This window comes from Meleagris gallopavo, chromosome 1, assembly GCF_905368555.1.
Source record: "Meleagris gallopavo chromosome 1, MGAL_WU_HG_1.1, whole genome shotgun sequence".
In the NCBI taxonomy this organism is placed as follows: domain Eukaryota; kingdom Metazoa; phylum Chordata; class Aves; order Galliformes; family Phasianidae; genus Meleagris; species Meleagris gallopavo.
This window is the reverse complement of record NC_139404.1, coordinates 137,693,568-137,708,431: the sequence shown is the minus strand read 5'-3', so window position 1 is coordinate 137,708,431 and position 14,864 is coordinate 137,693,568. Positions and strand designations below refer to the sequence as shown.

Genomic DNA, 14,864 nt, shown 5'->3' with positions numbered 1-14,864 from the left:
AGCCTGCTTCAGCTGGCTCCCCATATGCTGCCTCCAGGGAACTGCCTGCAGTGCTAAGCCTGTCAGGCTTGCCGGGAGCCTCTGACATCCTCAAAGCATATATAAACAACATGGTGAGCACATGAAGACAAAAGAGTGCATTTCCATTTCTCATGGTGCAGAACCCACTGGCCAGCAAACGGCTCTGCTGACAACATCCCAGTCCCTACTTGAGGCACAGGGGAGCAGAGTTTGTGTCCGAGCCTGGTTGTTTCCCCAGTGAACCTGCCATCCAAGGCTGCTTTCCAGGAAGCCTCAAGGGTTTGCTGCCAGTGCCTCCAGCAGAGCCCAACCTACCGAGATTCATTGGTCTGCATTGGGCAGCCTGTCCTTGTCCATGGCAAGAGGCCACCAGAAAGAGGAGAAGAAAGAGCAAGCAGCCACTGATGGTGGCTGACCCCCATGGTTGCCCCATGGGACCCCTCACCAACAGCCTGCAAGCACCCTCCTTGCACTCTTGAAGCCACAAGCACCAAGTGGCGTCTCTTGGGTACAACATGATATAGTATGGGGCTCCTGGTGATAGGACGAGGCACACCCAGTATGACCTAGAGAGCATCTCAGATGAGGCAGGGAAGCCTGGCAGCCCAATTTTGTGGTGAGTGGGGACTGTGTCTTCCACCAATTGCTGTGCTACTGTGAGCTTGGTTCCTTTCTCTGTTAATACACTTATACAACTGTGTCAGACTCCTAGGTTTCCAGAAGAGATGCGAATATAGAGGGAAAATGATATAAGAAACTATTTAATTGTTCTCAAGGAGGTCTTGTAAGAGATAAATAACGTAGTCTTAAATCTCTGAGTCCAGATTCCCCACTATCTATTCCAGCCAGGAAACTCAGTATATATCAAATCCTGGAATTCTGAACCACTGCTTTCTGGAAAACTTCAGGGGTTTGTTTCCCTGGTACTTCCCTCAGTAGCCAGCCTACCAGGATTCAGTGCTCCCCATGAGACATACTACGCTTGCTCATGACACAGAGTCACCAGGAAGAGAAGAAGGAAGGGCAAAAAGCGACAGTTGGGAGCACTCGTCTCCTGTAGTTGCCCCATGCTACCTCTCATCCACAAGCAGCAAGCACCCTCCTTGCAGGCTTGAGGCACAAGTGGTACCTCCTGGTATGACAAAATATGGGGTTCCATATTATCGGGAATGTCTTCACGGGGCCCATTACGACCTCACAAAGCACTTCTGATCATGCAAGAAAAATGTGCTTAACCTTTCTGACTTATAAAGAACTTCTTGAGCACCTTATTAAGGAGTAAGTTACAAAAAAGATCAGTTGTTTTAGTCATTCCTGGAAAGTTGGTTTGGATGTGCAATACTGTCTTCATAGTCATCTGTATGCACTGAATGAATCTCAAGCCTCACCACAGACTGAACTGTATCAGGATGCAAAACAACAGAAGACCCACTAATCCCAAACCCTGACAAATACAGCTATGTTTCCTGTGCAGAATTACACAGCCTAAGTGCAGACCGAGTGGGACTAGTCTTAATGTGTGCTGTTTTATGTATTGTAGCTTTCTAAGACAAGGTTGTATTTTTAATTTTATTGTAGTGTTTTCTACTGTTACAAATTCCAGTAGGTCGCATTCCACGTGTCTTTCCAGGTTGAACTGGGTGGAAATGATAGGCTGCTGGAGAGGATGTGAACTAAGTTGTTCCACTGTAGTTCTGGAGTGGGAATGAGTCAGCCTCCCACAAACATTTATCATTACCTGGTGTACTTTGAATACACTTTTGGCTCAGTGCTTCTAGTTTCAAAGCTAAAATTCATGAGAAATTTAATCAAATGATGCTGAGTTTAAGACCTGCTGATGTGGATGTGAGGAAGTCCGCACAAAGACACTGGTTTGTTTGAGTCCAGATTTGGATAAAAGCAGTGAGGAGTTCTCATGCCAGCTTGGGTTGACTGTTCACATTCCCAGCTGAGACAAGATTACACATCCCCAGAGGAAGAGCATAAACTTATCCCACACCATCTTTCCCTAGCACAGACCGAACCATCAGTGCAAAGAATGATCCTCTCAAATAACAAAAACAGAAATTCCACAGTGGGTTTTGGACAACCTATAAAGTATATGCATACAGATGAACAGTGATTAAAAGGATGGGATGATCCATCAGCTATGAATTTGGTGATTCTTTGCATGCTCATCAGTAGCTACTGAAGAAGAAAAATGGAGTGGTTTTATTTAAGGTTAAGGGCACTGCTCTATTTATTTTTCCACTCTCAAATGAGCTTTTCTAGGGCCACAGTAGGCATACTGCCCACTAAATACCAGGGAATCCCCTTTTCGATTCCCTTGGCCCACAGTAGGTTTCTTTTTGCCCCTGAGGTTCACTGACCGACAGCCTGTGAGCACCCTCCTTGCACTTTTGAATCCATGAGCACCAAGTGGTGTACTCATCTGGGTACAAGACGACACAGTGTGGGGCTTCTGAGTGATATTCTGCAGATATTGGCTTCAGGGCAGGTAAGCCTGCCCTGGGGAAGAGAACTATAGCAAAAAACGCTGACAGAAAGTTCTTTTGGGGGTTTTTTAAGCCGGCTTAAGTGCTTCACTGAGCTGGGATGCAGCTGGCAGCTTGTGGGTGGGCTGCTGAGGTAGCGAGGGTGGAGCTGGCACTGCCCATCCTTGGATCTTATCTTGATTAGGCTTCCAGGTAGCCTAAGCAGTCTCAGGGAGGGCAGAAGCCCACAGACCACACAGGGCAAACACAGAGCAAACAAAGGGCAGCCAATCAGGGCATGTGAGCAGGAGATTGATTGGTGGAGTAACTCCCTGGTATGCCTGAGGGAAGGACAGCAGGGGGGTGCCCCCCAGAGTGTGGTAGAGCCCATGCCCTGTTGCTGTTGGGCTGAGGTAGGGCACCAAAAATACAAGAAGGGTTGGAAGTGAGTCCCAGTTCGGCACTGTGGACAATCCCCCTCCCTTCCTACCTCCCTTCCCCAGGCACTTCTCCATAATAGGTTTGAGACCTTGGATCTTGAGGGAGAGGTAGGTGAGGATGTGGTGGAAGGCCCACCTATGAGGTCAGATAGGAAGAGGCAGTTTAACCGCGCCTCAAGACTGCCTCCAATAAGAAAGAAAAAAGGGTAATTGTAGTATGTGATTCCCTTCTGAGAGGAACAGAGGGCCCAATATGCAGAGCTGACCCTCATCATGGGGAAGTCTGCAGTCTACCTGAAACCCAGATCAGGGATATCACTGGGACAGTCCCCAACCTGGTGCACTCGACAGACTAGTACCTGCTACTGATCTTCCAGACAGGTGGGAAAGAAGCTGCATCCTGTAGTCTGAGAGGAATAAAGAACTACTGCAAGGCCTTGGGGTGATTGGTCAAAGAGCATGGGGGGCAAGTTGTTTTCCCTCCTTCCATTTTTGGGTGAGAACGTGGGATGGAATAGAAGGACCCAGTCCATAAACGCTTGGCTACAAGACTAGTGCTACAGGCAGGGCTTTGGGTTCTTTGATAATGGCTGGTTTTATAAGGCACCAGGCCTAACAGTAACACATGGGAAAGGTTTATCTCAGGGGCAAAAGGGTTCTGGGACAGGAATTACCGGGCTCATCTGGAGAGCTTTAAACTAGATTGAAAGGGGGACGGGGCTGTAACTGGGCTTGAACTAGTGAGGCAGCGCTCTAGTACTGATGAAGACTGGGAGGCCCCCCCCACCCTCCTAGAGTGAAATTGGCATCCTCAGCGTGCTCTCTGAAATGCCTGTACACTAATGCATGCATCACGGGGAATAAGCAGGAGGAGTTAGAAATCCGTGTTTGGGCAGGAGATTATGACCTGGTGGCAATTACAGAGACATGGTGGGACAGGTCACATGACTGGAATACGGTCATGGATGGCTATGTCCTTCTCAGGAAAGATAGGCCAGGAAGGCGAAGTGGTGGAGTTGCTCTTTACATGAGAGAGCAACTACAATGTATTGAGTATTGTTCAGGGGTGGATGAGAAGCAGGTTGAGAGTTTGTGAGTGAGAATTAAGGGGCAGGCTGGCATGGGTGATCTTGTTGTGGGTGACTATTAAGGTCACCAGATTTACAAGGAAATTGGTGAGGTCTTCTAGAGGCAACTGATAGCAGCCTCACAATTACAGGCCCTGGTTATTGTATTTTAACTACCCTGATATTGCTGGAAGGCCTACTCAGCCAGCCAGTCATAGTCCAGGAGGTTCCTCCAGAGCGCTGATGATAGCTTCCTGATGCAAATGGTGGATAAGCCAATAGGAGAGGAGCGCTGCTGGATCTTATTCTCACTAATAAGGAGGGTCTGGCTGAAGTGGTGAAGGTTGAGAGCAGCCTTGGTTGCAGAGACCATGAAGTGGTGGAGCTCAGGATCTCACACAGCCAGAACAGAATACCAAGCAGAATCACAACCCTGGACTTCAGTAGGGCCAACTTTGGCCTTTTCAAGTAATTGCTAGGAGAAATCCCATGGGGCAGTGTATTTGAAGGTAAAGGGGCCCAAAATTGTTAGTTAGCATTCAAGGACTACTTCTTCCAGGCTCAGAATCGGAGCATCCCAACAGGTAGGAAGTCAAGGGAGCCAGGAGACCTGCGTGGTTAAACAGGAAACTGCTGGGCAAGCTCAAGTGGAAGAGGAGAGTCTAAAGATCATGGAAGGAAAGGCTAGACACTTGGAAGGAATATAAGATTGTTGTCAGAGGGTGCAGGGAGGCAACTAGGAAAACTAAGGCCTCATTGGAATTAAACCTTGCAGGAGGAGTGAAGGATAACAGAAAGGACTTCATCAAATACACTGCAGATAAAAATAACACTAAAGGCAATGTAGGTCCACTGATGAATGAGGTGGGTGCCCTGATGACAGAAGATATAGAGAAGGCAACGTTACTGAATGCCTTTCTTGTCTCTGTCTATACTGCTGGAGGCTGTCCTGAGGATCCTTATACCCGAGGCCCCACAGGAAGTCAAAGTAAAGGAAGAGTTTGCCTCAGTTGATGAGGACTGGGTTAAGGACCAGGTAAACAATCTAGACATCCATAAATCCATGGGTCCTGATAGGATGCACCTGTGGGTGCTGAGGGAGCTGGCGCTTTCCATTATCTCTGTGAAGTCGTGGGGAATTGATGAGGTGCCTGAGGACTGGCAGAAAGCAAATGTCACTTCAGTCTTCAAAAAGGGCAAGAAGGAGGACCCTGGAAACTATAGTCCATCCTTCTGGAAGGATGATGAAACAACTTATCCTTGGAGCTGTCTCTAGGCATATCAAGGATAAGAGGGTCATTAGAGACAGTCAGCATGGCTTCACCAAGAGGAAGTCATGCTTGACCAGCCTGATGGACTTTTATGAAGACATAATCAGGTAGATAGATGATGGTAAAGCAGTGAATGTGATCTATCTTGATTTCAGTAAAGCATTTAACACTGCCTCCCACAGTATCCTCACAGCTAAACTGAGGAAGCATGGTCTGCATAGTAGTGAGGTGGATTGTGAACTGACTGAAGGAAAGCAGCCAGAGAGCTGTGGCCAGTGAGACAGAGTCTAGTTGGAGGCCTGTATCTAGTGGAATACCTCAAGGATTGGTACTGGAACCAGTACTATTCAATACATTCATCAACGACTTGGATGAGGGAATAGAGCACACTGTCAGCAAGTCTGCTGATGACACATAACTGGGCGGAGTGCCTGATACACCAGAAGGCTCTGCTGCCATCCAGCAAGACCTAGACAGGCTAGAGAGTTGGGTGGGGAGAAATTTTACGAAATACAGGAAGAGCAAGTACAGAGTCCTGCATCTGGACAAGAACAATTTCAGGTACCAGCGTAAGTTGGGTACTGACTTGTTGGAGGGCAGCGTAGGGAAGTTGTTTTAGTCATTCCTGGAAAGTTGGTTTGGATGTGCAATACTGTCTTCATAGTCATCTGTATGCACTGAGTGAATCTCAAGCCTCACCACAGACTGAACTGTATCAGGATGCAAAACAACAGAAGACCCACTAATCCCAAACCCTGACAAATACAGCTATGTTTCCTGTGCAGAATTACACAGCCTAAGTGCAGACCGAGTGGGACTAGTCTTAATGTGTGCTGTTTTATGTATTGTAGCTTTCTAAGACAAGGTTGTATTTTTAATTTTATTGTAGTGTTTTCTACTGTTACAAATTCCAGTAGGTCGCATTCCACGTGTCTTTCCAGGTTGAACTGGGTGGAAATGATAGGCTGCTGGAGAGGATGTGAACTAAGTTGTTCCACTGTAGTTCTGGAGTGGGAATGAGTCAGCCTCCCACAAACATTTATCATTACCTGGTGTACTTTGAATACACTTTTGGCTCAGTGCTTCTAGTTTCAAAGCTAAAATTCATGAGAAATTTAATCAAATGATGCTGAGTTTAAGACCTGCTGATGTGGATGTGAGGAAGTCCGCACAAAGACACTGGTTTGTTTGAGTCCAGATTTGGATAAAAGCAGTGAGGAGTTCTCATGCCAGCTTGGGTTGACTGTTCACATTCCCAGCTGAGACAAGATTACACATCCCCAGAGGAAGAGCATAAACTTATCCCACACCATCTTTCCCTAGCACAGACCGAACCATCAGTGCAAAGAATGACCCTCTCAAATAACAAAAACAGAAATTCCACAGTGGGTTTTGGACAACCTATAAAGTATATGCATACAGATGAACAGTGATTAAAAGGATGGGATGATCCATCAGCTATGAATTTGGTGATTCTTTGCATGCTCATCAGTAGCTACTGAAGAAGAAAAATGGAGTGGTTTTATTTAAGGTTAAGGGCACTGCTCTATTTATTTTTCCACTCTCAAATGAGCTTTTCTAGGGCCACAGTAGGCATACTGCCCACTAAATACCAGGGAATCCCCTTTTCGATTCCCTTGGCCCACAGTAGGTTTCTTTTTGCCCCTGAGGTTCACTGACCGACAGCCTGTGAGCACCCTCCTTGCACTTTTGAATCCATGAGCACCAAGTGGTGTACTCATCTGGGTACAAGACGACACAGTGTGGGGCTTCTGAGTGATATTCTGCAGATATTGGCTTCAGGGCAGGTAAGCCTGCCCTGGGGAAGAGAACTATAGCAAAAAACGCTGACAGAAAGTTCTTTTGGGGGTTTTTTAAGCCGGCTTAAGTGCTTCACTGAGCTGGGATGCAGCTGGCAGCTTGTGGGTGGGCTGCTGAGGTAGCGAGGGTGGAGCTGGCACTGCCCATCCTTGGATCTTATCTTGATTAGGCTTCCAGGTAGCCTAAGCAGTCTCAGGGAGGGCAGAAGCCCACAGACCACACAGGGCAAACACAGAGCAAACAAAGGGCAGCCAATCAGGGCATGTGAGCAGGAGATTGATTGGTGGAGTAACTCCCTGGTGTGCCTGAGGGAAGGACAGCGGGGGGGTGCCCCCCAGAGTGTGGTAGAGCCCATGCCCTGTTGCTGTTGGGCTGAGGTAGGGCACCAAAAATACAAGAAGGGTTGGAAGTGAGTCCCAGTTCGGCACTGTGGACAATCCCCCTCCCTTCCTACCTCCCTTCCCCAGGCACTTCTCCATAATAGGTTTGAGACCCTGGATCTTGAGGGAGAGGTAGGTGAGGATGTGGTGGAAGGCCCACCTATGAGGTCAGATAGGAAGAGGCAGTTTAACCGCGCCTCAAGACTGCCTCCAATAAGAAAGAAAAAAGGGTAATTGTAGTATGTGATTCCCTTCTGAGAGGAACAGAGGGCCCAATATGCAGAGCTGACCCTCATCATGGGGAAGTCTGCAGTCTACCTGAAACCCAGATCAGGGATATCACTGGGACAGTCCCCAACCTGGTGCACTCGACAGACTAGTACCTGCTACTGATCTTCCAGACAGGTGGGAAAGAAGCTGCATCCTGTAGTCTGAGAGGAATAAAGAACTACTGCAAGGCCTTGGGGTGATTGGTCAAAGAGCATGGGGGGCAAGTTGTTTTCCCTCCTTCCATTTTTGGGTGAGAACATGGGATGGAATAGAAGGACCCAGTCCATAAACGCTTGGCTACAAGACTAGTGCTACAGGCAGGGCTTTGGGTTCTTTGATAATGGCTGGTTTTATAAGGCACCAGGCCTAACAGTAACACATGGGAAAGGTTTATCTCAGGGGCAAAAGGGTTCTGGGACAGGAATTACCGGGCTCATCTGGAGAGCTTTAAACTAGACTGAAAGGGGGATGGGGCTGTAACTGGGCTTGAACTAGTGAGGCAGCGCTCTAGTACTGATGAAGACTGGGAGGCCCCCCCATCCCCCTAGAGTGAAATTGGCATCCTCAGCGTGCTCTCTGAAGTGCCTGTACACTAATGCATGCATCACGGGGAATAAGCAGGAGGAGTTAGAAATCCGTGTTTGGGCAGGAGATTATGACCTGGTGGCAATTACAGAGACATGGTGGGACAGGTCACATGACTGGAATACGGTCATGGATGGCTATGTCCTTCTCAGGAAAGATAGGCCAGGAAGGCGAAGTGGTGGAGTTGCTCTTTACATGAGAGAGCAACTACAACGTATTGAGTATTGTTCAGGGGTGGATGAGAAGCAGGTTGAGAGTTTGTGAGTGAGAATTAAGGGGCAGGCTGGCATGGGTGATCTTGTTGTGGGTGACTATTACAAGTCACCAGATTTACAAGGAAATTGGTGAGGTCTTCTAGAGGCAACTGATAGCAGCCTCACAATTACAGGCCCTGGTTATTGTATTTTAACTACCCTGATATTGCTGGAAGGCCTACTCAGCCAGCCAGTCATAGTCCAGGAGGTTCCTCCAGAGCGCTGATGATAGCTTCCTGATGCAAATGGTGGATAAGCCAATAGGAGAGGAGCGCTGCTGGATCTTATTCTCACTAATAAGGAGGGTCTGGCTGAAGTGGTGAAGGTTGAAAGCAGCCTTGGTTGCAGAGACCATGAAGTGGTGGAGCTCAGGATCTCACACAGCCAGAACAGAATACCAAGCAGAATCACAACCCTGGACTTCAGTAGGGCCAACTTTGGCCTTTTCAAGTAATTGCTAGGAGAAATCCCATGGGGCAGTGTATTTGAAGGTAAAGGGGCCCAAAATTGTTAGTTAGCATTCAAGGACTACTTCTTCCAGGCTCAGAATCGGAGCATCCCAACAGGTAGGAAGTCAAGGGAGCCAGGAGACCTGCGTGGTTAAACAGGAAACTGCTGGGCAAGCTCAAGTGGAAGAGGAGAGTCTAAAGATCATGGAAGGAAAGGCTAGACACTTGGAAGGAATATAAGATTGTTGTCAGAGGGTGCAGGGAGGCAACTAGGAAAACTAAGGCCTCATTGGAATTAAACCTTGCAGGAGGAGTGAAGGATAACAGAAAGGACTTCTTCAAATACACTGCAGATAAAAATAACACTAAAGGCAATGTAGGTCCACTGATGAATGAGGTGGGTGCCCTGATGACAGAAGATATAGAGAAGGCAACGTTACTGAATGCCTTTCTTGTCTCTGTCTATACTGCTGGAGGCTGTCCTGAGGATCCTTATACCCGAGGCCCCACAGGAAGTCAAAGTAAAGGAAGAGTTTGCCTCAGTTGATGAGGACTGGGTTAAGGACCAGGTAAACAATCTAGACATCCATAAATCCATGGGTCCTGATAGGATGCACCTGTGGGTGCTGAGGGAGCTGGCGCTTTCCATTATCTCTGTGAAGTCGTGGGGAATTGATGAGGTGCCTGAGGACTGGCAGAAAGCAAATGTCACTTCAGTCTTCAAAAAGGGCAAGAAGGAGGACCCTGGAAACTATAGTCCATCCTTCTGGAAGGATGATGAAACAACTTATCCTTGGAGCTGTCTCTAGGCATATCAAGGATAAGAGGGTCATTAGAGACAGTCAGCATGGCTTCACCAAGAGGAAGTCATGCTTGACCAGCCTGATGGACTTTTATGAAGACATAATCAGGTAGATAGATGATGGTAAAGCAGTGAATGTGATCTATCTTGATTTCAGTAAAGCATTTAACACTGCCTCCCACAGTATCCTCACAGCTAAACTGAGGAAGCATGGTCTGCATAGTAGTGAGGTGGATTGTGAACTGACTGAAGGAAAGCAGCCAGAGAGCTGTGGCCAGTGAGACAGAGTCTAGTTGGAGGCCTGTATCTAGTGGAATACCTCAAGGATTGGTACTGGAACCAGTACTATTCAATACATTCATCAACGACTTGGATGAGGGAATAGAGCACACTGTCAGCAAGTCTGCTGATGACACATAACTGGGCGGAGTGCCTGATACACCAGAAGGCTCTGCTGCCATCCAGCAAGACCTAGACAGGCTAGAGAGTTGGGTGGGGAGAAATTTTACGAAATACAGGAAGAGCAAGTACAGAGTCCTGCATCTGGACAAGAACAATTTCAGGTACCAGCGTAAGTTGGGTACTGACTTGTTGGAGGGCAGCGTAGGGAAGTTGTTTTAGTCATTCCTGGAAAGTTGGTTTGGATGTGCAATACTGTCTTCATAGTCATCTGTATGCACTGAATGAATCTCAAGCCTCACCACAGACTGAACTGTATCAGGATGCAAAACAACAGAAGACCCACTAATCCCAAACCCTGACAAATACAGCTATGTTTCCTGTGCAGAATTACACAGCCTAAGTGCAGACCGAGTGGGACTAGTCTTAATGTGTGCTGTTTTATGTATTGTAGCTTTCTAAGACAAGGTTGTATTTTTAATTTTATTGTAGTGTTTTCTACTGTTACAAATTCCAGTAGGTCGCATTCCACGTGTCTTTCCAGGTTGAACTGGGTGGAAATGATAGGCTGCTGGAGAGGATGTGAACTAAGTTGTTCCACTGTAGTTCTGGAGTGGGAATGAGTCAGCCTCCCACAAACATTTATCATTACCTGGTGTACTTTGAATACACTTTTGGCTCAGTGCTTCTAGTTTCAAAGCTAAAATTCATGAGAAATTTAATCAAATGATGCTGAGTTTAAGACCTGCTGATGTGGATGTGAGGAAGTCCGCACAAAGACACTGGTTTGTTTGAGTCCAGATTTGGATAAAAGCAGTGAGGAGTTCTCATGCCAGCTTGGGTTGACTGTTCACATTCCCAGCTGAGACAAGATTACACATCCCCAGAGGAAGAGCATAAACTTATCCCACACCATCTTTCCCTAGCACAGACCGAACCATCAGTGCAAAGAATGACCCTCTCAAATAACAAAAACAGAAATTCCACAGTGGGTTTTGGACAACCTATAAAGTATATGCATACAGATGAACAGTGATTAAAAGGATGGGATGATCCATCAGCTATGAATTTGGTGATTCTTTGCATGCTCATCAGTAGCTACTGAAGAAGAAAAATGGAGTGGTTTTATTTAAGGTTAAGGGCACTGCTCTATTTATTTTTCCACTCTCAAATGAGCTTTTCTAGGGCCACAGTAGGCATACTGCCCACTAAATACCAGGGAATCCCCTTTTCGATTCCCTTGGCCCACAGTAGGTTTCTTTTTGCCCCTGAGGTTCACTGACCGACAGCCTGTGAGCACCCTCCTTGCACTTTTGAATCCATGAGCACCAAGTGGTGTACTCATCTGGGTACAAGACGACACAGTGTGGGGCTTCTGAGTGATATTCTGCAGATATTGGCTTCAGGGCAGGTAAGCCTGCCCTGGGGAAGAGAACTATAGCAAAAAACGCTGACAGAAAGTTCTTTTGGGGGTTTTTTAAGCCGGCTTAAGTGCTTCACTGAGCTGGGATGCAGCTGGCAGCTTGTGGGTGGGCTGCTGAGGTAGCGAGGGTGGAGCTGGCACTGCCCATCCTTGGATCTTATCTTGATTAGGCTTCCAGGTAGCCTAAGCAGTCTCAGGGAGGGCAGAAGCCCACAGACCACACAGGGCAAACACAGAGCAAACAAAGGGCAGCCAATCAGGGCATGTGAGCAGGAGATTGATTGGTGGAGTAACTCCCTGGTGTGCCTGAGGGAAGGACAGCGGGGGGGTGCCCCCCAGAGTGTGGTAGAGCCCATGCCCTGTTGCTGTTGGGCTGAGGTAGGGCACCAAAAATACAAGAAGGGTTGGAAGTGAGTCCCAGTTCGGCACTGTGGACAATCCCCCTCCCTTCCTACCTCCCTTCCCCAGGCACTTCTCCATAATAGGTTTGAGACCCTGGATCTTGAGGGAGAGGTAGGTGAGGATGTGGTGGAAGGCCCACCTATGAGGTCAGATAGGAAGAGGCAGTTTAACCGCGCCTCAAGACTGCCTCCAATAAGAAAGAAAAAAGGGTAATTGTAGTATGTGATTCCCTTCTGAGAGGAACAGAGGGCCCAATATGCAGAGCTGACCCTCATCATGGGGAAGTCTGCAGTCTACCTGAAACCCAGATCAGGGATATCACTGGGACAGTCCCCAACCTGGTGCACTCGACAGACTAGTACCTGCTACTGATCTTCCAGACAGGTGGGAAAGAAGCTGCATCCTGTAGTCTGAGAGGAATAAAGAACTACTGCAAGGCCTTGGGGTGATTGGTCAAAGAGCATGGGGGGCAAGTTGTTTTCCCTCCTTCCATTTTTGGGTGAGAACATGGGATGGAATAGAAGGACCCAGTCCATAAACGCTTGGCTACAAGACTAGTGCTACAGGCAGGGCTTTGGGCTCTTTGATAATGGCTGGTTTTATAAGGCACCAGGCCTAACAGTAACACATGGGAAAGGTTTATCTCAGGGGCAAAAGGGTTCTGGGACAGGAATTACCGGGCTCATCTGGAGAGCTTTAAACTAGATTGAAAGGGGGATGGGGCTGTAACTGGGCTTGAACTAGTGAGGCAGCGCTCTAGTACTGATGAAGACTGGGAGGCCCCCCCCACCCCCCTAGAGTGAAATTGGCATCCTCAGCGTGCTCTCTGAAGTGCCTGTACACTAATGCATGCATCACGGGGAATAAGCAGGAGGAGTTAGAAATCCGTGTTTGGGCAGGAGATTATGACCTGGTGGCAATTACAGAGACATGGTGGGACAGGTCACATGACTGGAATACGGTCATGGATGGCTATGTCCTTCTCAGGAAAGATAGGCCAGGAAGGCGAAGTGGTGGAGTTGCTCTTTACATGAGAGAGCAACTACAATGTATTGAGTATTGTTCAGGGGTGGATGAGAAGCAGGTTGAGAGTTTGTGAGTGAGAATTAAGGGGCAGGCTGGCATGGGTGATCTTGTTGTGGGTGACTATTACAAGTCACCAGATTTACAAGGAAATTGGTGAGGTCTTCTAGAGGCAACTGATAGCAGCCTCACAATTACAGGCCCTGGTTATTGTATTTTAACTACCCTGATATTGCTGGAAGGCCTACTCAGCCAGCCAGTCATAGTCCAGGAGGTCCCTCCAGAGCGCTGATGATAGCTTCCTGATGCAAATGGTGGATAAGCCAATAGGAGAGGAGCGCTGCTGGATCTTATTCTCACTAATAAGGAGGGTCTGGCTGAAGTGGTGAAGGTTGAGAGCAGCCTTGGTTGCAGAGACCATGAAGTGGTGGAGCTCAGGATCTCACACAGCCAGAACAGAATACCAAGCAGAATCACAACCCTGGACTTCAGTAGGGCCAACTTTGGCCTTTTCAAGTAATTGCTAGGAGAAATCCCATGGGGCAGTGTATTTGAAGGTAAAGGGGCCCAAAATTGTTAGTTAGCATTCAAGGACTACTTCTTCCAGGCTCAGAATCGGAGCATCCCAACAGGTAGGAAGTCAAGGGAGCCAGGAGACCTGCGTGGTTAAACAGGAAACTGCTGGGCAAGCTCAAGTGGAAGAGGAGAGTCTAAAGATCATGGAAGGAAAGGCTAGACACTTGGAAGGAATATAAGATTGTTGTCAGAGGGTGCAGGGAGGCAACTAGGAAAACTAAGGCCTCATTGGAATTAAACCTTGCAGGAGGAGTGAAGGATAACAGAAAGGACTTCTTCAAATACACTGCGATAAAAATAACACTAAAGGCAATGTAGGTCCACTGATGAATGAGGTGGGTGCCCTGATGACAGAAGATATAGAGAAGGCAACGTTACTGAATGCCTTTCTTGTCTCTGTCTATACTGCTGGAGGCTGTCCTGAGGATCCTTATACCCGAGGCCCCACAGGAAGTCAAAGTAAAGGAAGAGTTTGCCTCAGTTGATGAGGACTGGGTTAAGGACCAGGTAAACAATCTAGACATCCATAAATCCATGGGTCCTGATAGGATGCACCTGTGGGTGCTGAGGGAGCTGGCGCAAGTCATTGCTAGGCCGCTTTCCATTATCTCTGTGAAGTCGTGGGGAATTGATGAGGTGCCTGAGGACTGGCAGAAAGCAAATGTCACTTCAGTCTTCAAAAAGGGCAAGAAGGAGGACCCTGGAAACTATAGTCCATCCTTCTGGAAGGATGATGAAACAACTTATCCTTGGAGCTGTCTCTAGGCATATCAAGGATAAGAGGGTCATTAGAGACAGTCAGCATGGCTTCACCAAGAGGAAGTCATGCTTGACCAGCCTGATGGACTTTTATGAAGACATAATCAGGTAGACAGATGATGGTAAAGCAGTGAATGTGATGTATCTTGATTTCAGTAAAGCATTTAACACTGCCTCCCACAGTATCCTCACAGCTAAACTGAGGAAGCATGGTCTGCATAGTAGTGAGGTGGATTGTGAACTGACTGAAGGAAAGCAGCCAGAGAGCTGTGGCCAGTGAGACAGAGTCTAGTTGGAGGCCTGTATCTAGTGGAATACCTCAAGGATTGGTACTGGAACCAGTACTATTCAATACATTCATCAACGACTTGGATGAGGGAATAGAGCACACTGTCAGCAAGTCTGCTGATGACACATAACTGGGCGGAGTGCCTGATACACCAGAAGG

The 14,864-nt window shown here is 47.6% G+C and overlaps 3 pseudogenes; all 3 read left to right on the top strand.

Moving 5' to 3' along the window:
- Nucleotides 1-2,884: 2,884 nt before the first annotated feature.
- Nucleotides 2,885-3,637, top strand: LOC146545637 (uncharacterized; annotated as a pseudogene).
- Nucleotides 3,638-7,447: 3,810 nt separating this feature from the next.
- Nucleotides 7,448-8,200, top strand: LOC146545636 (uncharacterized; annotated as a pseudogene).
- Nucleotides 8,201-12,010: 3,810 nt separating this feature from the next.
- Nucleotides 12,011-12,763, top strand: LOC146545635 (uncharacterized; annotated as a pseudogene).
- The last annotated feature ends 2,101 nt before the right edge of the window (nt 12,764-14,864 follow it).